This window comes from Pelodiscus sinensis, chromosome 10, assembly GCF_052426305.1.
Source record: "Pelodiscus sinensis isolate ZL-2025 chromosome 10, ASM5242630v1, whole genome shotgun sequence".
Classification (NCBI taxonomy): Eukaryota; Metazoa; Chordata; order Testudines; family Trionychidae; genus Pelodiscus; species Pelodiscus sinensis.
Genome location: NC_143061.1, coordinates 19546146 through 19567296, shown reverse-complemented (window position 1 = coordinate 19567296; position 21151 = coordinate 19546146). Strand labels below are relative to the sequence as shown.

General features: G+C 41.8%; 1 long non-coding RNA gene across 2 annotated transcripts in view; it reads right to left on the bottom strand.

Moving 5' to 3' along the window:
• Window positions 1–410: 410 nt before the first annotated feature.
• LOC142830868 (uncharacterized) overlaps window positions 411–21151 on the bottom strand; it is a 37317-nt gene continuing 16576 nt past the window's right edge. The window contains exons 2-3 of one of the 2 annotated variants that reach the window (XR_012906400.2): window positions 4491–4537; window positions 411–1380 (exon numbers count right to left, since the gene is read on the bottom strand). This is a non-coding gene — a long non-coding RNA (uncharacterized LOC142830868). Of the gene's footprint in view, window positions 1381–3135; window positions 3600–4490; window positions 4538–21151 lie in introns of those variants that run through there. The other variant, XR_012906399.2, reaches the window with a different exon arrangement.

Below are 21151 nucleotides of genomic sequence, written 5' to 3'. Positions count from 1 at the left end.
GGAGTGGAGATGGTAACCACACACTGCCCTATTAGGGAAAAGATAAGAGCTTCTGGTCCAGCAGCACAGGTTGGTGGGGCTCCCGAGAGAGCAGGAAGATCAGTGGCATGCTCTCAGGTGACTTCTGTGATTCACCCCATCGTATTCCAGTATACTGCTTAATATTTAGAGTGTCTGGATTGTTTAGTTCTGTCCACACGGTGATTTAAATCTTAAAGAAAGCAAAGAAAACTATAGAGAAGCTGGCTCAATGTAAATCATCTACAAGTTTTGTTTCTATAGCTAATTAACTAAATGTCAACGTAATGCTTATGTAATCAGTAATGTAATACCTAGAAGATTGCTTTGGTCCTGGGCTTTGTGTATTATTCTTCACATTTCTCTAGTCCTTCACAGGGTTCACGTTTTGATCAGACAGTAATGTTTTAATAAAACACATCTGTATCTCATGGTCCTATTTATTCAATATATTATCAGTGAGGTTAAGCGGCTCTTTCAAAGTATTTTGCTCAATGCCAACTCATGTTCTAATCCCCAGACTCCACAATCAGGCTAAGCAACGCTCTGGGCTCTGCGAATTCCAATAGACGGTGTCCACAAATGACCTTTACATGAGGGTAGCTCAGTAGATCCATTGCAGCTTAGAGAACTTTTCCTTCTACTAAACAGCTGAAATGTTTTTTTGCAAATACTTTATACTACCCTGCATTCTAAAGAGCCTTCCTGGAGCTGAGTTCTATGAAAGGAGCCCACATTCCTGTACAGCCTTCCCCTACCCAAATTCAGCAATCAGTTCTTTCACCAGAAGCAGGATTTGAGCCCTATCATCAAAATCAAATGATGGGGATTACCAAGTATGAAATCCTCATCTGAGCAAAGCCAAAACAGACTTGGTATGGGGAAGATTAGAATCAGTCCCCCACAGCCCATGAAGTTGCCACAAAGGTAGTGTAGTATTCATGGCCCATCAGACTCTCCTGCATTAATTTTTGACCAGTGGCTATGCCTAGTCATGCTTCAAGCAATTTCCTTCCTAGACTGTGACAGTGCAATAAATAGAGCAATGAAGGAGGGCAGAGCATCTACACAGATTGTCCACTTCTCACATAGAAGAATCACATCAAGTTTCACTACATTTGGGGTCTTGCGTATCTAAACATGGGATAAAGATGGGTGGATTTGTCGGTTAAAGGTGCCTGTGTCAGTGGTATGTAGAATTTAAATCCAACATAAATCAACCCCTTCATAGCTTTGAAAAGGTTTCCCTTGGTCTTCTCTTTTCCTTTCATTTTCAGTTGCTGTGCTTCCTGGTGGCCAACAGCAGTGAAAGGAAAGGGTGCTGGAGGGGTGGGTGAGAAGCTGTACCACACAACCACACTCCTGTAAGAAAGTTTGAGATTATTTCCATTACTTTGCTTCTGGCCAAAAAATTTTACGGGAGCTTTTGTCTGAAATATCCAGCTCTGTGCTCAACCTTTTTGATCTAAGACAGACCAGATAATCCTCACAAAATTCTAAGCCTTTTGAAGTTCACCCATAGATAATTCTCCCTGGATGCAGGTTAATACTATGAGCTAATAGTATTTTACCTTTCAGAAAATATCTGCTCAAACTTACCTGTTTGTGTGAGGAGAGGGACTCGCAAAAGAGAAAGTCTCTTTATATATTTACTCAGTACTCCAATTTTTCTAGGACAAATTCAATACTCAGCAAATAATGGTGCTTGTTACACAATTGGATTGGCCCTCCATTCACATGCCTAGAACTTGCACATGCGTATGCAACACCAATGGTTTTAGTGGTTTAGTGACCCAGTGACAGAAGAGTCTCAGAATAGGTCTGTATTTACAGAGACAACTGGTTTGTGTGTCTTACCTTTCTTAATCTCTAAAGTAGCCATCTTTTTTAGAACCAGACAAAGAAACAGCAGAGCTGCCATTCTGTGATTTCCAGTCCATGCATCTGACAATGTGGTTTTTAGCCACAAAAGCTTATGCCCAAATAAATATTAGTATAAGAGACCTGCGACAGGGTGTACCAACCTGGCATTGGGCCTGAAGGGGTCAACCAGGGCCATCTAGCTGAAAGAGCCCCTTCCCTAAGCCCTTTTAAGCATGCTCCAGCTGGAGGACCAGAATAAAGGCCAGGGGAACAGCACAGTCAGTTGCTACTCCTGGAGCCCTGCAGGAGCAGCTGCTGGAGGACCGAACCATGGAGGTCAGTCAGCAGGGAACTTCCAAAGAAACCATCAGGCTGGATGCAGCAGGAGAAGAAGCTAATATCAGGGAGGCTTGTAGGAAGTAGCCCAGGACAGGGAGATAAAACACCTGAGAGCTCAGCATGTTGTGCGTCAAATGGTAGGACACACCCACCACTGACCCAGTGGACAAGGAGGGCCCCAGGTCCCTATATCCCCACCCAAATAACCCCCCCAAGCAGGTGCGACAATGACTGCTACTGACTTTGGCTGGTAGGCCTTATTGCTCTGTGAAAGGGGCGTGATTCCTACAGACTGACTGCTAGGCTTTATTGCCCTGCAAACAAGGTGGGATTGGTACTGACTTGGGCTGCTAGACTATCACTGCCCTGAGGGAAAGGAGTGGAAAAGACTGTGGCTGTGGTGCCCCACTACTCTCTGGGAAAGGCTGTTGACTGGCTGTCAGGCCAGAATTTTTTAAAGGAGAAGGTATGTAACGAGAGGACATTGGCCCCTCGAAACTGAGACACACACAGGATGGGGCACCTGGTGAGAAGCCTGAAATGCTGAAGGCCCTGTCTTCAAGGGGGATAGGCATGCCTGCTCCAGTGACAGCGTCACAAGACTCCTCGTTTTTATAGAGAAAAAAAAGTTCTTGAACTACTGCTCATTCCAGCAATGATTTCTATACATAAAATGGAAAATAGTTAAAAAGGTCAGTAGTTAGAATCAGAACATGCTATTGAAGACCTCATTTCAGGTCGACATTTAAACATGCGCTTATTCTGCTCAACATCAATGGCACATTACTCATGTCTTCGTAGCTAGGTTTATGCCTAAATCAACTGCTGGTTCAGGGTCACTGTGCATAGGAATCAGGCTCAGTAGATGGGCCAGATGATTTATTTACACCCAGAAGGCTGCCACTCTACCACATCCTGGACATTCAGTATTGAGGGGACAGCTGGTCTGTTTATCTCCAAACAATTGTTTTGGGAGCCAACATAATTGGCCCTTTCTCCACAGCACTTCATTATCTTTTAAAACAAGTCATCCTTCCAGCCCTACCATTAAGCATTTTCAGCCCTGACAACTGCATTGTCACATTCAAGGATCCTATTTAGCTCATATTTTGAATGTCGTATTTCAAGATTGGAAAAAAATGTTCATCTGATCCCTTTATTTACATTAGATGGATTAAGATGACTGGAAGGCAGGGATGACTGAAATAAGAGGATTAGGGTGACTGGAAGGCAAAGGGAGTAAACTAAATATATTCACAACTTTCTTCCTGTCAATTATCCATGTGTAATCCTTCTCTCCTAGAAACCCTCACTGGATGATGATGATGATGATGTGATGTGTGTGTTTATAGAATCCCCAAGTAATGGAATGCCAGGTACTAAAGAGAGAACAGAAAGAAATACAAGATCATTAAAATGGAAAGACACCAAACAGAAGAACCGGGGGGGGGGGGGGGGGGGAGGAAAAAGCTTAAGTTTGTAATCTTCTGTTTAGCTAGTTAGGAATTAAAGCTCATGGGGAATTTTTTGCCAGATGTGTCTCATTGGAAAATGCCTATTGGTCTAAATTTAAGTTGTTCATGTAATTCTGTGGGATGGCAAACCCACTGCCCTGTTCCCAGAACTCTACTAGGAGCAACAAGCCAACACACTTGTCATTAATGTAACCTTTCTGATAACTGCTCCCTGCATTTCTACTCTTTCCTGTTGCTTTTGGAGTTAGGGAATTCCCCTGAAAACCTTTGATGCATCTTGCAATATAATACTTAGTATCTTTCACCACTCTGGAAACTGATAATACATAATTCTGCCATCTCAAAAACATAAGAATTTATGTTAGGCATGTTATTAAAGCTCAGTATTTAGCATAAAGAATAAGTCTGATTATGTTTTAAAATTTATATGGAAATCTTTACATTATTAATTACATTTTTTTAAATCAGATACTGTAACTGGTAAATTAAACAAATATAGAATTATTTGTTCAAGTCGCCAGTCTGAAATAGGAAATAGGACAGAGAATGTGTGGTAACATAAGCCATCATTTTCTATGTTAAAAATAGTATTGCAATGCCATCTACTTGTTAGTTTTGAATATTGCTAGCTGAGGAAACAAGAACTATCTAATATGCCTCAGCGAGGCTGCAGCCTTTAAGAGTGTGTGTGTGTGCGCGCTCTCTATCAGCTATGTCAAGACTTTAAATGAGAAATGAAGGATCAAATTAACATGCATCTGGCATATTCAAAGCATCATTTCTAAAATAACCTACCTCAGTTATCCCTCTTCTTGAGGTATTGCTTCCCAAAGGCAGGATTTCTGAAAATCATATCAGAGTGTCAGTTTATTGGCACCTTCTAACACTAGTGTCATTCTACATAATTGAAAACCTTTGCCAAGAGTCTGATCCTACCCCCACTGAAGTCATTGAATGTATCGCCACTTTTATGGGGGGGGAGGGGGAAGAGAGGAAGTTCAGGCTCCAAATTCAGAAGCAGATAATGTACAAAATTACCCTATAGATTATAGGATGCAAACTTGTGTAGGTTTTTTGGTTTTTGCATCTACGTTTTCAAGGAGGACTAATAAACAGCTGTGTAGAGCGTCAAACAAGTGCAGATGAACCAGAGACTTTGTGATAAGAATCCTTCTTATCCCCCTTATGTGATTTTTTCCCCCATTACAAAACCCCATATCATAAAATACCTGCAGAAGGAATCTGTTTATCAGGAAACAAAAGGCAGAAGGGGAAAACAAAGGCTGATTTAGAATATTTCCTGCTCCGTTTTTCAGAGACCTAAGCCGATTCATTTGTTTATTTTCTAATTTTCCCCTGCATTTTGTTGTGGCTTCCATGTGGGTCTCTATCACTGGCTTGTAACACTTCTGTTTTGTTAAATAAGTCTGTTTCCTGGAGCTGCAAAAGACTGATGTAGCCAGTGAGTTTGAAATGTAGAGCAATTCTTGTTTCCTAGCAAAATAACGCATAGTGTGACGAAAAGCATTAGAAAGGAGACCTACGATTATCACCTGTACCAGTCAGATACCATATCACCAATTTTTTAACATTTCTCTGTCCAAAGCATTAACTCTCTTTTCAAAGATTTTAAAATTAAGTTGGATGTGTTTTCTAAAGACATTACTTTCAACAAGTTTTGTTGGTTTCTTAGGAATCTTTAAAAAAAAGCAAGTCCAAGGAGGATTCACTATTCTGTAGATTACTCTTTTTTTTTATTAAAGAAGCAGAAATTTACTATCAATAATACCAAGAAAGATTATTTGTTTTCAGTCCATCCCATAGCAATAGCCAACTACATGCTCAAGGAAATGCATAGCCTGTTCTATCACTCTCTGGGTGGGACTATGACTTTGTTTCACTGTGTGAACTACCTCCCTATGCCTCAGTTTATCAGTATTAATGTCAAACATTTAAAAAGAACCCAAGAGTTAAGCCTTCATCCAGGAAAAAAGTCTGGAGATTGGCTTAATAGGATATTTTGGGTTCTTTTTATTTGCCTTCTAATTTTTGAGAGTGTAGTGTACAAAGAGGGCACATTTTCCTAATTTACTTTGCAATCAAGAGGACTAACATCTTCCTTTATTAAATAAAAATGGAAGCAGATATTCTTAGTCACAGGTCCCCAAAAGCTAGGGCTTTAAGGAAACAGATTATCACAAGACTTGTCATAAGATCATGAAAGTTGGTACCACTAATTTATTCTTCTGAAATGTCCATACAAAATACTAAAGGATTAACCAATCACCAGTTGAAAAGGCACCATATGAGCTGCAGAGCTAGCCAGTGGGACTCAGGTAAGTCTACACATCCCGGGGAAGGCATATAAACCTTGCCCCTCCAGCAATAGCCTCTCACGCTCAAAACGGTGAGCGGATAACCTCCTTTGCTAGCTCCTTAATCCTCAGACAAGGGGAAGGTGTGAGAGGGTGTCCCAGCAAAGAGTTGGCCCAATAGCACCCCTCATGTAGGTAGAAACTAGGAAAGGTGACCTGTGCTGTATATGTTCTTGCTGGTTATTTTCCAGTTGAGTAAAGTTAATAACATTGTAACCTAGTTCATCCATATCCCTTGCAGCTTCTCTTTTCCTGCATGCCTGGATAAGAACCCATCTTAATCCTCAGACCTTCAAACTACAAGGCAAGTTATCCCATTGTCAGAAGTGTGACTGGAGTATCATCTAATTCATGTCCTGAGAGGGAGAAACCCTACAAGCACTTACTAGGCTCCATTTTCAGTAAACGTCATCGATTGTACATACAAAACTGCGCCTAGAATAGATCATTCTCTATGCTTTGTGTATGCAGAATGGATGCAGCTTCAAATTCTGCAGGTCCAGCTCAGGATAAACAAGTAGCAAAACTGAAAGAACATGCATGCATCTGAGAAAGTGGGTTTTTACCCACGGAAGCTTATGCTCAAATAAATCTGTTATGCTATATCTAAACAGTGGTGCTATTTCAGGATACCAGAAGTATTCCAAAAGAGCGATTCTGCATCTTTAAATGCACCTGTTATTTCAAAATAATGGGCATACTATTCCAGCATCCCGTAATGCTCATTCCATGAGGGTTAATTGACATTTCAGAATAGAGCTTTATTTCGAAGTTGGCGCTGCAAAGACAGCACTGGATTTCGAAATAAGCAATTTTGAAATTAGATACACAATTTGCATAGCTCAAATTGTGTATCTTATTTTGACCTATGGGAGCAATGTAGATGCACCCTTAGACTTTAAGATGCCACAGAACCCTTCAGTGATTTTGCAGGTATGGACTAACACAGTTGCCCGTAAAACAGATATTTGTAAGAGGAATTTAATTTAAAAAATAAATCTGATTAAAATGCTTGATTGGAGCAAGGTGTTATTAAACTATAAACAAGTAGCAGGATGTTATCAGATTTTGGAGATGGGAGCTGTTGTGTAAAAATGCACAGCATACTGTGGGCACTACATAGATGGAAGAACACATTGTCCATGTCCCAGAGAGCTTACAGTCTGAACAGCTAACTTAAGAATGACTGTTGGGGAAATACTAACATTAAAGTATCATCTGGACACCCTCACTTCTGAATCAGTAGAATACCAGGCAATCTTGCATGAAAACTTTAACTTAGCTAACTTCTTTGATTCAAGATTTCTTACTGCTCTGTAATGGAATGGGCATGAAGGATGTGAAGTCAGACATTCTGATGTTCCATGTTCTGTGATCAATTGCATTCATGGTCATTCATGTGAGAAATGAAGACAGTTTTCTTTCAGTAGAAACTCATTCCCTGACATATTCTGATTACTATCTACTCAACTACTACACTATATCCAAAACCAGAACTGGGGTCTTTACATAGTTTCAGTTGCTATTTTGCATTTGGTATATCTATTTATTTTGTCTGGAGCTCTGAAAGAAACAACCTGCTGTGGTATAACATAGGATAATAGGAATATATAAAACAAAGCCATGCCAGTCTGGGGTAGATTTGAAATAGGAAAATTCCAAGAAAGTTTTTCAGAACAACTTATCCTTCTCTGTAACTGTTAGAAGGATTTTGTTGGTGTGTCACACTATCATTCCAATTAGGAAGGTTTAGAAAGAGATATTTATATCCGCTCCCCAAGTTGAGAACAGTCAAGTTACCACCGTTCGCACTTATGACCAAAGCTCCCATGGAGCGGCCATAAAGGCGGTCCCCGAGTTACGAACGCGACCCGCGCTTATGAACAACGTGGTCGCATGTAACTCAATGGGGTCTGAGTTATGAACAGATCAAGTTACGGCCAAGTGTTTGGTCCTTATCTCATTCATAACTCAGGGAGAGGCTGCATAGGGGTTATCTTTCCAGGATGCTTTGTTTATTACTTTGTAGCAAAAACAGGGGCCTTCTCTCTTCCCTTTTCCATGTCCTTTTCTCGGATTTTTCTTGATGTATTCACCAACTAACAAGGGCTAGATCTCCCACTGTGACCAATGTTACCTCTTATCTTTTCCATTCATGTGCAGAATAAATTAGTGTCCATCAAGGCATGTGTGAGTGTACACTACCAGTAGAAACAAAATCGAGTTTTGGGCACTCTGCTAATCAGCAGAGCAGCATTTGAATCTCTCCTCGGTGGCCGCACAAGGGCATAGCTTACAGGGAAGACTGGGATATGTTAGTATAATTCATTGAGTCTCGGAGGTCAATGTGCTTAGGTCAGTGTGGGCCTGCTGCTCATCTGTTGTAAAATATTTGTTTTATCTTAATTAACATGCAGAGTGGTCTTACAAAGAAAGACACTTTGGCCATTTACAGGGGTTGCCACCAGGACTACAGCACCAGATGCATAAACCTCCAACCCCTCTAACTGCTAACAGGCTGCTACAACCACTATAGAATACACTTAACAAGAGGTGGACAAAAGTACCTCCACAAGTAGGTTGATCCAGCCCATGGAGGCCGTGCTGCTCCCCGCGCCCAGGCCAATCAGGGCCTAGGACCCAAGGAGCATGCAGCGCTTAGAGTCAACCTTAGTGGCTGACTAAGGGTGTGTCTAAACTACATGGCTCCGTTGATGGAGCCATGTAGTTTAGGCTGATCAGCAGAGGGAAATGAAGCTATGATTTAAATAATCGCGGCTTCATTTAAATTTAAATGGCTGCCGCGCTGAGCCAACAAACAGCTGATCAGCTGTTTGACGGCTCAGCGCGCTAGTCTGGATGCTCCCACGCCGACCTGAAAGTCCTTTATCGACCTCCCTGTTATGCCTCGTAGGATGAGGTTTACCGGGGAGGTCAATAAAGGGCTTGCATGTCAACAGGAGAGCGTCCAGACTGCCCCAATCTGCCGACAAACAGCTGATCGACAGAGTGGGGCAGCCATTTAAATTTAAATGAAGCCACGATTATTTAAATCGTGGCTTCATTTCTCTTTGCCGAACAAACAAATCTACATGGCTCTGTCGACGGAGTCATGTAGTCTAGACGTACCCTAAGTGCTGCATGCCCGAGGGCATAAAGCTTGAAACTTTGTGTGCTGCCCCCACCCCTAAGCCAAGCAGGACTTGGAGATGGGGAGGGAATACATGAAGTCTCCTCCACCCTGCTCCCATCCTGCTGCGTGCTCCTGTCGTGTACTCCAGCTGGTGGTTCTCTGGGGATGGGCAGGGGCAAAGACTTCATGCACTCCCCTACCTCCAGACCAATCAGAGTCTGTGGACAGGCAAGCATGGAAATATCCTGGCCCTGCCCCTTCCACCTGAGGCCCTCCCCTTCCAGGGTAGCCTAGGACCACTTCAAAAATTTCTGAAGTGGTCCCCAGTCAAAAATTATTGCTCATACCTTCACTAAAAGGAGGCATATTTCTTGGTCTATCTTAGGAAGAGCAGTCCCCTATCTGCATATGTCAAATGTTAGTGAATATGTATGAATTAAAATATATAGTTGAGCCCTATATTGATCACTGAGTGGCTCCTTTATTGTAGCTCTGGCTTTTACTAGAATATGAAATGGAGGTTAGGAAAAAATAGCTTTTTACTGAGCATCAGCAGGCCTTACTCATAGCATGTGTGTTTTGGCATTAAATACTAGAGAGATGACAACTGGCATAACACCATGGTGTAGGACAGTGGTCACCACTGATCTTGGAGCCTCTCACAGGTGATCTTGACTGGTTTGGCTAAGAAGCTATCAAGTGCGGCACTTCAGCTGCCCCTCCCACCATTGCTGTGCATCTCCTTCCCTTTGCCTTGGAGATGCCCGCCTCCCCTATCCCCTCCAGAGGGAGAGCAGGGAAGAGAGAGAGGAGGGGAACTGATGTCAGGGTGCCCCTTTTCCACTATGTATTCTATCTCCACAGAATGGGGAGTGGGGGAACAACAAGACTTGGGATGGAATGTGCTGCTGCTTTTGAGAGTGATGCAGGGCCAGGGTGAGCCTGCCTTAGCTCCATTGCACCACCACCCAGGAGCCACCTGAGGTAAGCTGGAGCCAGCTACAAACCCCTGCCCTAGTCATGAACCTCCTCCTGGACCCCAAACCCTTGCCCCAGGTTCAGCTCAGAACCCTTATCACACTCCAAATCCCTTAGCCCAAGACCAGAGCCTGTACCCCAACCCTCTGCCCCTGCCTGGTGAAAGGGAGGGAGAATGGACAGAGTGAGCAGGGAAGGGCCTTGGAGAAAGGGCATGAAGGAGGCAGGGCATGGGTATTTGGGTTTGAGGTAGATCTTGGATTGCACTTAAATTCAAAAAGTAATCTTGTGCTTAAAAAGATTGGATCATGAGTTTTGGAAGAAGGTGATAAGTCACCAATCCCATATAAGAAGGTAACAAGGAAAATGACAACTAAAGAGGCCATAAAAACAGTTGCTATGAACTTGTTTCTGTAATGGTGTTTTCATGGGTTAGTATAAATCAGTATATAGGACTGCCTGAAGTTCTTGCCTATCCCTCCAGAGATCCATTTAAAGTATCAGTGCTATTTCGCTACTGGAAGCGCTTCAAGAAAAATAAGATCCTTATATAAAAGGAAATATTACAAACATTGCTGAATGTTGTTGGCATTGCCTTACAGTACTCCAAGTGCCAAATTTCCAGACGGCCTTTTGAAATTGCATTACTAGGTTTTGTGGTGCATTGTGATTATAGTTCATGTCATTTGATACAATGAAACTGTTTGAAAACTTGACTGTCTCTAATCCTTATGCTTAAAACTCAACATACATACTTCATACCTGGTTGTAGAGTGACAGATTCAGGTAAGATAAATTCCACCCACTTTCTGCCAAACTATGATCCATTTTTAGAGTCCCATATGGAAAGAAGGGTTTGGGTTTTTTTTTCTTTTTTGAGATTATGAAATGCCTGCATTCCACTTGATATCAGAATGAGAATTGCCAAAGTACCTCAGCGTGCATGGTAGGAAGCTCTTACGATATTTCCAGCTGAAACACAAAAGGAAGTGCTGGTTACCTTGTGAAAAAAAAAAACCACCATGTTTAATGAGATAAACAAACTCTGCACCTGGAGAGTTAGAACAAGTATCCAAAAATGCACAGGGACACAGAGTAAGGTTCTGTGCATTTTCTTCCTGAATTTATATAGGATCAGCCACAATCTAGAACCCTTTGCAGTTGAAATTGTGCAGTTTCCTTGAGACTGAAGCAGTAGACTATAGAGTGTTCTTCTTCCACTGCAAGGAGGCCTCCTCTACACAAGTCCCTTAGGGTACGTCTACACTGCATCCCTAGTTCGGACTAGAGATGCAAATGGAGATGGCCGAAGTAGTTAATGAAGCGGGGATTTATATATCCCGTGCTTCATTAACATGATCTCGCCGGCGCGCTAGTTCGAATCACAGCTGATTCGAACCAGGAAGTGCGTGCCAGGACACGTTAGTTTGGACTAAAACCCTTAGTCCGAACTAATGTTACTCCTCATTTTTTAGTCCGAACTAACACGTCCTGGCGCGCACTTCGTGGTTCAAATCAGCTGTGATTTGAACTAGCACGCCGGCGAGATCATGTTAACGAAGCACAGGATATGTAAATCCCCGCTTCATTAACTACTTTGGCCCTCTCCATTTGCATCCCTAGTCCGAACTAGGGATGCAGTGTAGACGTACCCTTACTTGGCAGTGTGCAGGATTTAGGAAGTGATATGCAGAGGTGAACCAAAGAGCCACAGTTCCTCCTCTGAGTATATACATTTCAGTCATTACTTAAGATTACTCTCTCCAGAGTAGTTCTGCTCCCTGGAGAGAGGGGGAGACAGATGAACAAAGCTCCCCTAGTCTCCCTCCCCTTGTCCCCTTGCCTTATGGGAGTATGAAACTGCACCCTTCTATAAGTTTGGAGGCAGAATTAGGTACACCAAGCTGTGGGGACTAGATACAAGTTACATTCCTTCTATGAGCAAGCTATTGTAGGCCATTGATCAAGTTTGGGTGCTAAATGCATCACTGTCTATAGCATGGAATGATACTAATTTTATTTATGTAGAATTGTGGCTGTATCCAGAGAACATAAGAATAGTCATACTGGGTCAGACCAAAGTTCCATCTAGACCAGTATCCGGTCTTCCAACAGTGGCAATGTCAGGCACAGAGGGAATGAACAAGATGTTTAATCATCAGGTGATCACTCCCCTATCACCCATTCCCAGCTTCTGATCAACAGACGTCAGGGACACTATCCCTACCCATCCTGGCCAATAGCCATCAATGGACCTATCCTCCATAAGTTTATCTAGGCATTTTTTTGAACCCTGTTAAAGTCCTGGCCTTCACAACCACCTCTGGGCAAGGGGTTCCACAGGCTGGTAGTGTGGTGTGTGAAGAATTACTCTTTTATTTGTTTTAAACCAGAGCCATAGCGAAAGGGACTGGGGAAGGCAGTTTCCCTCAAGTGCCATGCTGGGGGGTGCCAGGCTGGGGTGGGAGCAGAGCATACAGCCCCACACGTCACAGTGAGCCTGGTGCTGGCAGGTCACGTGCTCCCTGTGCAATCAAGCCTCCAAGGCTCTGGGGGAGGGGTGGGCATTGGTTTGGGGGGGCTGGAGCTGCCTGGCTCTCGGGGAGGGGTGGGACATTGGATTAGAGTGGAAGTAGGGGTTGGAGCTGCCTGGCTCTGGGGGAGGACGTGGGTGTATTGTGGGTGCTTTTTTTAAAATGAGGTACTTTATAAAAAAAGGTTGAGAAACACTGCTCTAAACCATTCCTTTTGGCCTCCCTGTTTCCTTTCTCCTCCTGAGAGTTGGACAGGTAGCAGTTTTGGTAAAAAATATATTATATATATATCAGACATGTGCACACAGTGCCCACCCTACCTCATAGAATACTAGGAGTGGAAGGGACCTCGAGAGGTCATCAAGTCCAGTCTCCTGCCCTCATGGCAGGACCAAATACTGTCTAGACCATCCCTGGTAGACATTTATCTAACCTACTCTTAATAGCTCCAAAGATGGAGATTCCACAACCTCCCTGGGCAATTAATTCCGGTGTTTGACTACCCTGACAGTTAGGAACTTTTTCCTCATGTCCAACCTAAACCTCCTTTGCTGCAGTTTAAGCCCATTACTTCTTGTTCTATCCCCAGAGGCCAAGATGAACAAGTTCTCCCTCTTCCTTATGATACCTTTTTAAATATCTGAAAACGGCTATCATGTCCCCCCTCAATCTTCTCTTTTCTAAACTAAACAAACCCAATTCCTTCAGCCTTCCCTCATAGGTCATGTTCTCTAGACCTTTAATCATTCTTGCTGCTCTTCTCTGGACCCTCTCCAATTCCTCCACATCTTTCTTGAAATGCGGTGCCCAGAACTGAACACAATACTCCAATAGAGGCCTAACCAGCTGCTGCTGGATAATCAAGGCTTCAATTCTAAAGTAGTTGGCATTACTGAGGTGATCAATCCCCCCATGTTTTGTTGCAGATTTTCCAAAGAAAATGCTGGTGTTTTCTATAGGTCACCCACCTCTCCCAGTCCTAGCAGAGACTTGGGATTAACATGGCTCTCACAACTAAAAGTCTTATACGTGTTTGGATGCTGTGATTGTGAACACCCAGCGAGGCACTCTGCCAAAGGCAAGGTTGGCCTTGTGTGAAATTTGGAAGAGCCGCTCAGAGAAACCTCTCCAGGTAAGTTAATCTCTTGTATTCATAACTATGGTGTAGTTTATCACTGTGCGATAGTATGAAAAACTACTAAGTAAGTAACTAGGCAGTTAGGAAGCATTACAGATTGCTTACAATAAATTTGATAAAAGATAAAAAGATTTTGAATGTATTTATTAAAGCAACAAATTACTTGTTTGCTATAATAATGGTTTCAAATACTTGATTGAAATATAGTGATGAAATTCATATTTAGGTTGTATAACATTGATTTCTCTTGTGTTTTATAAAACTTACAGATTTTAAGCATTTGACATTTTTTATGTAAAAGACATGAACCTAATGAGAACGGGATACAAAAATTAAAGAGAAAAAATGATTTAACAGAATGTAAACCACAAAAACTATAATTTATGTTGTAGTAGTTATGATCTACTAACTGATCCCAGTATCAATAAATATTAGCAGTATTTGTTCTTTTTTTTATTATTTACGTTCTTATTTTTTGAATTGTGGGTATTGCCCACGAAAGCTCATGATACCATCTACACGTTTTGTTAGGCTAGTAGCACCTTAAAGACTATGTTTTTTTTTTTTTTAAAGTTTTTCCTGTTACAGACTAACTTGGCTACCCCTCTGAAGCTTTAGAAATAAACAACAAACATAGTAACAAATGATTGGGGGGAGGGGCGCAAATTTTGCCTTTGCCTCTGGGCACATAACACTCTCGCTACGCCTCTGTATTAAACCAGCTATTTATTAACTTCATTTGGTGACCCCTACTACTTGTGTTAGGGGAACAAGTAAGTAACTTTTCCTTATTTACTTTCTCTACACCAGTCATGATTTTATAGGCCCCTCTTTAAGATGAAAAGTCCCAGTTTTACATTCCCTTGATTTATAGATCCAAATTATAAACTGGATTTTGCCCTGACTTCTGCTATCAGCACTAGTGTGCCCTTTTAGACCTGCTTTGCTTGGTTAATAATACTCTCAGACTACAGAATTTGACTCCACCCATTCCCATAAAAATCTTTGGGAATAGCTATGTCTTCCAAAAGGAAGATTTCCATCCCATCACTTCTTTGGGCTTGCTTCTGAAGTTCACAAAGACATATTTGTACCTAATGCCAGTTCACATGAAGCCCAAGATACCATTCTAATCCTCCCTGCACTGGCCCAGTCATTTCATCTTAAAAATTTAAACTTTGCAGACAATATTTGTTTTTTCTAACAAACAAGGGTACATTCTAGTCAGGAAGTTACACATTTTGTTGCTGTAGTTCCTGCCAGAAGCATAAAAAGCAATGAGACTCGCAACTGCCAAATGTGACAACCATAAAAACAATAAAAGTTAGAGACAAAAAGACAATCCAGTGGTGAAAGCCCTAAAAGACTTAGTTTCAAGTATTCTAACAGACTTGCTGAAGTTCACACACAGTAAGTCATGTAGCCTCTATGAGGGTATGTCTACACTACCCTCCTAGTTCGAACTAGGAGGGTAATGTAGGCATACCACACTTGCAAATGAAGCCGTGGAATGAGGAGTAACGGTATTTCAGACTAGGAAGCCTAGTCCGAACTACCTAGTCCATGCCGCGTGTAGCCACGCGGCAGGGGTTCAAACGAGCCGGGATTTAAAAATGGCGGCGCCCGGCTTATGCAAATGAAGCCCGGGAAATTCAAATCCCGGGCTTCATTTGCAAGTGCGGTATTCCTACATTACCCTCCTAGTTCGAACTAGGAGGGTAGTGCAGACATACCCTGACTTATTTCCCCTACCATAGTATTTCCCCATCTTAAAGGAAGATCAGGAGGATAAGTCCATAAAAAACACAGAGTACTCATATGATGATAAAGGAGAACATCAGTATGTAGGATAGAAATCCTACCACCACTAAAACACTATAACATGCTCTAGTTCTATATATCTGTCAAAACTATTAAGTTACTTATGTTCAATGTAGCCTTGTTTCTTTCAATTTAAAAACAGAGAAGACCCTTAAATTGTAAAATAAACTAATGGGATATGGAGAGGCTCATCTCTAAGACTGCAAGTTTAATCCAGAATAGGTTGGTGGGGCCAGAAAGTTATTTCTCTGAAATGTCTGTGACTAGCCTTCGCATAATGCAACTGCTTATCCACTCTGGTTTCTGCTGAACAGCTATCCCTAGCACAAGGAAATAATGACATCGTATGAAGTGTCTTTGATGGCCCTCTCAGTAGACTCCAAGAATTGGGTAGGCAATGATTTCTCAGGCCGAATGTTTCCATTTCTTCCAGCGCATCTTGTGAGACACCGAGTATGTATGGGGGCAGGGAGAGGGAAATTTTAGTATGCTAATCCCTGTTCTGCACAGTACCTTCTTGGCAAACGAAGGAATTCAGTCCCCTCCACAGCTGTCATCTGGCAATTTGTCCTGTGCAGGTACATTACTTTTCTTTGAAGAAGATCTTTATGGCTATTGTGTTTATCTTTATAATCCAGGATTACAAAACCCAAGCATTGGCTATGCTCTCATTTATGCAGTACATGTCACTCACCCAACACGTTCCACAGAAAGAAAACTCCAAGCTCTAAGAATTTCTGATTTCATCCCTACTCTGTAAATTAAACCATTGCCTAATTCATGAACATGTACAAAATCCTTTGAATGTATTAAGTTTCCTTCCAGAGAGTACTGTCAAACTAACTAATACTGCTTAATGTAATTAAACCTACTAGCTCCAGAAAATGATAAGTCTTGTACAACAAAAGCACGAATCAAAAGATAAAAATGATTAGGAAGTTTCTAACAAATTATATCTTCTGCAGCACATGACTAAAGTCTCTTCTTAGAAGTAAGGATGTGAGGGTTGTTACCCCAAAAATATTCTCTCTGGAGATCACCCAGGGTTACACTAGTATGGGTTTATTTCCACTGGGTAAAACTAAAGAGGGGGAGAACAGCCACCAAAGATTTAAACTAAAGAAAATAGAGCTCTCTCTCACTCAGAGACATGCACGCAAGCACACATCCGTCCATTCATTCATACCCATTCATTCCTGCCCTCAGGCACTCACACAGGCATATGGGTTGCAGAAGGAACCAAGGCATGTAGATCCTGGAGGGTCTGTCTGCTCATCATGGCTGGGGAAGCTGGTCAGGAGGAGAGACATTAGGGAGGAGCTTCTCAGGAGCAAGGGGAAGAAAAAAAAAGTCTCACATGTGCTCCCTTTCCTTATATAGTGTCTAACTGCCTCCTGTGACTCATTCACCTCATCATCAGGGAGCATGCCCAGACTTCCCTTTATCTAGCAGGGAGCATGCCCAGATTGTGATGACTCATTGTCATGTGCTCCATTGTCTTCTTCAAACACAAAACACACATTCACACTCTCTCCATTCAGAAGAGAATGCAGTTTAGAGAAAGTTACAAGCAAGGTGGCTGAGAGTTACACAGATTACAAAGTTTGACAAAGATCACAATGAGTTGCAGTTTAAAACCTTAGACCTTACAGTTTGGCGTAGCTTTGGAAAATCCATGTATAGAAATCAAGTAAACTCAGGCGGAGGCTTTTTTATGCAACAGGGATTTTTTTATCCTTGTCCGGTGATAAAAAGATTTAGTGAATAGCAGGGACAGGCAAAGACAAGTCAAAAGGTTCCAGTGAAACTGGATCCGTCAGGGGCCCGTAAGGCCAAGCCTCATTCTCCCACTCCTCGAAAATAAATTCACATAGCTCCTCTTCCATAATTGCCTATAAAGTCTCTCACTTTCCCTTATCTGCATTCTTGAGTTGTAACTTGTTAATTTCACTTGATATACCTCCGAGTTTCACAGAAATTATCTTTCACCTGCATTTTCCCCTCAGAATTGCAGAGATAGCTAGAACTTTCACTTGTTAGTACAGCCATTCCAAAACCAATTCATGCATGGAGAGTTTGATCAGTGAATTATTAGTCAACTGACTTCCACCACAAATAGCTAAAAAGCATTAGAGAAGTGCTCAGACACAAGCTTCAGCAGACCTATGAAATGCCAGAAGAATGAATTTCTTGAAACATGCAAAGTTCATCCATGTTCCTGGTGAACAATCTACTACTCACAATTCCAAGTTTTCCTTATCTCATGAGGACATTGATTCAGGTTCATCAGGCTTGGGTACTGGATTCTGGGACAGAAAGTCATCCACTGATTCTTAATGCAACTATTATTGATATGGTTACTGGAAGCTATTTGATATTGAATGCATGGGCAGGATTTTGACTTGGACAAGGCAAAACTAGCTATCTAGCCATAATTGATGGATTCCGCTCACCGCTTTTTAAATAGAAAGCACTCCAATTGTTAATTCAGAACAATACCTTTAATCTTAAATGCAAAGGAAAGCAAGTATTAAAAGAGTTTTGTCAAAATATTTAGCGGAGTGTTAAACCAGAAATCTTGATCAGCTAGACTTGAACAGTTAAACTTCCCTGCTCTGTTTCACTCTTCTAGCCAGATTCTAGTCTTTCTTTAACCTGTAAAGCTAGGTTTAAAAACTTTTTCCAATTTAACAAGAAAATATGCCAACATGAACTCTTGGCAAAGGAGAGGAAGAGGGGGAAACGTGGAGTCCGTTGCTTGCTGAATGGAACTTGAACAGTTGGAACAGGACTGTGTAATTGGCAAAAGATAAGCAAACATGCTATACGTGACACACTTTTGTATTGCCTTTTGGATATTTGTGTCAATAGGTGAAGTTCAGGTTTGAATGAGAGACTGGACAAACCCAGTAATGGTAAGTGAGTATGTTTGAGCTTCTTACAAAGGTAGGAAAGGGTGGTGTGAGATCAAATGCAAGATACAAAGACTTGCACTAAAGAGGTGATGTACTTATCAATCTGTATTCAGAATTCTCTATCATGCTTGGATTTATTCTAGAACCCTTCTGAAGAGAGTAAGTGTCTCAGGTGTTAAGGTATGTTGATTTTTTTAAGAGACTGAACAAATATTCTTGAAAATGTGGTACATTTAATTGGTATCCACATCAGAACAGGGCAAGACACTACAAAAGTTACTTTAGAGAAGCTAAAAATGATAGTTTAGGTAACACTGACTGCAGGGCACAAATTTATGACAAATAGGATTAGTATACATGTTTCACTGCAAACAATTCCGCTGTGTAGGAAAGATAGAAAATATGGCAAAAGACCAGCTGGGCTTAACAAGGAGATCTTGCACGATCTCAAAATAAAAAAGGAGTCATATAAAAAATGGAAACTAGGACAACTAACAAAGGATGAATATAGGCAAGCAACACGGGAATGCAGGGGCAAGATTAGAAAGGCAAAGGCACAAAATGAGATCAAACTAGCTACAGGCATAAAGGGAAACAAGAAGACTTTTTATAAATACATTAAAAGCAAGAGGAAGACCAAGGACAGGGTAGGCCCACTGCTTAGTGAGGAGGGAGAAGCAGTAACAGGAAACTTGGAAATGGTGGAGATGCTCAATGACTTCTTTGTTTCGGTCTTCACCGAGAAGTCTGGAGGTGTGCCTAACGTAGTGAATACAAGCAGAGAGAGGGTAAGTTTAGAAGATAGGATACACAAAGAACAAGTTAAAAGTCACTTAGGAAAGTTAGATGTCAGCAAGTCACCAGGTCCTGATGAAATGCATCCCAGGATACTCAAGGAGCTGATAGAGGAGGTATCTGAGCCTTTAGCTATGATCTTTGAAAAATCATGGCAGACAGGGGAGATTCCAGAAGACTGGAAAAGGGCAAATATTGTGCCCATCTATAAAAAGGGGAATAAGAACAACCCAGGAAACTATAGACCGGTCAGTTTAATGTCTGTCCCAGGGAAGATAATGGAGCAGGTAATTAAGGAAATCATATGCAAACACTTGGAAGGTAATAAAGTGATAGGGAATAGCCAGCATGGGTTTGTGAAGAACAAGTCATGCCAAACTAATCTGATAGCTTTCTTTGACAAGATAACGAGCCTTGTGGATAAGGGAGAAGCGGTGGATGTCATATACCTAGACTTTAGTAAGGCATTTGATACGGTCTCGCATGATATTCTTATTGATAAACTAGGCAAATATAACCTAGATAGAGCCACGATAAGGTGGGTGCATAATTGGCTGGATAACCGTAGTCAGAGAGTTGTTGTTAACGGTTCTAAATCCTGCTGGAAAGGGATAACAAGTGGAGTTCCTCAAGGGTCTGTTCTGGGACCCGTACTGTTCAATATCTTCATCAATGATGTAGATATTGGGATAGAGAGTACGCTTATTAAGTTTGCAGATGATACCAAACTGGGTGGGATTGTGACTTCTTTGGAGGATAGGGACATAATTCAAAATGACCTTAGCAAGTTAGAGAAATGGTCAGAGGTAAACAGGATGAGGTTTAATAAAGAGAAATGCAAAGTGCTCCACTTAGGAAGGAACGATCAGTTCCATACATACAAGATGGGAAGCGACTGTCTAGGAAGGAGTATGGCAGAAAGGGATCTAGGGGTCATAGTGGACCACAAGTTGAATATGAGTCAACAGTGTGATGCTGTTGCCAAAAAAGCAAATATGATTCTAGGTTGTATCAACAGGTGTGTTGTAAGCAAAACTCGTGAAGTCATTCTGCTGCTCTACTCTGCACTAGTTAGGCCTCAGCTGGAGTACTGTGTCCAGTTCTGGGCGCCACATTTCAAGAAAGATGTGGAGAAATTGGAAAGGGTACAGAGAAGAGCGACAAGAATGATTAAAGGTCTAGAGAACATGACCTATGAAGCCAGGCTTCATGAACTGGGCTTGTTTAGTTTGGAAAAAAGAAGATTAAGGGGGGACATGATAGCGGTTTTCAAATATCTAAAAGGGTGTCACAAGGAGGAAGGAGAAAATTTGTTCCTCTTGGTTTCTGAGGACAGGACAAGGAGTAATAGGCTTAAAGTGCAGCAGGGGAGGTTTAGATTGGACATTAGGAAAAAATTCCTAACTGTCAGGGTGGTCAAATATTGGAATAAATTGCCAAGGGAGGTGGTGGAATCTCCCTCTCTGGAGATATTTAAGAACAGGTTAGATAGACATCTGTCAGGGATGGTGTAGGTGGAGCTTGGTCCTGCCTTGAGGGCGGGGGGCTGGACTCGATGACCTCTTGAGGTCCCTTCCAGTCCTATTATTCTATGATTCTATGATTCTATGCTGCCCACCCAGTGATTCTTGTTGGAGAAGCTGCTGCAATGATTGTTCTAAATTGTTCTAGATTATAGAATCCAGAATGATTAACATAAACTGCTTCCAGGTCTGCTAGTCATTGGGATCTGCTAAGGAAACAAGCATATTATCACAGCATTAAAAT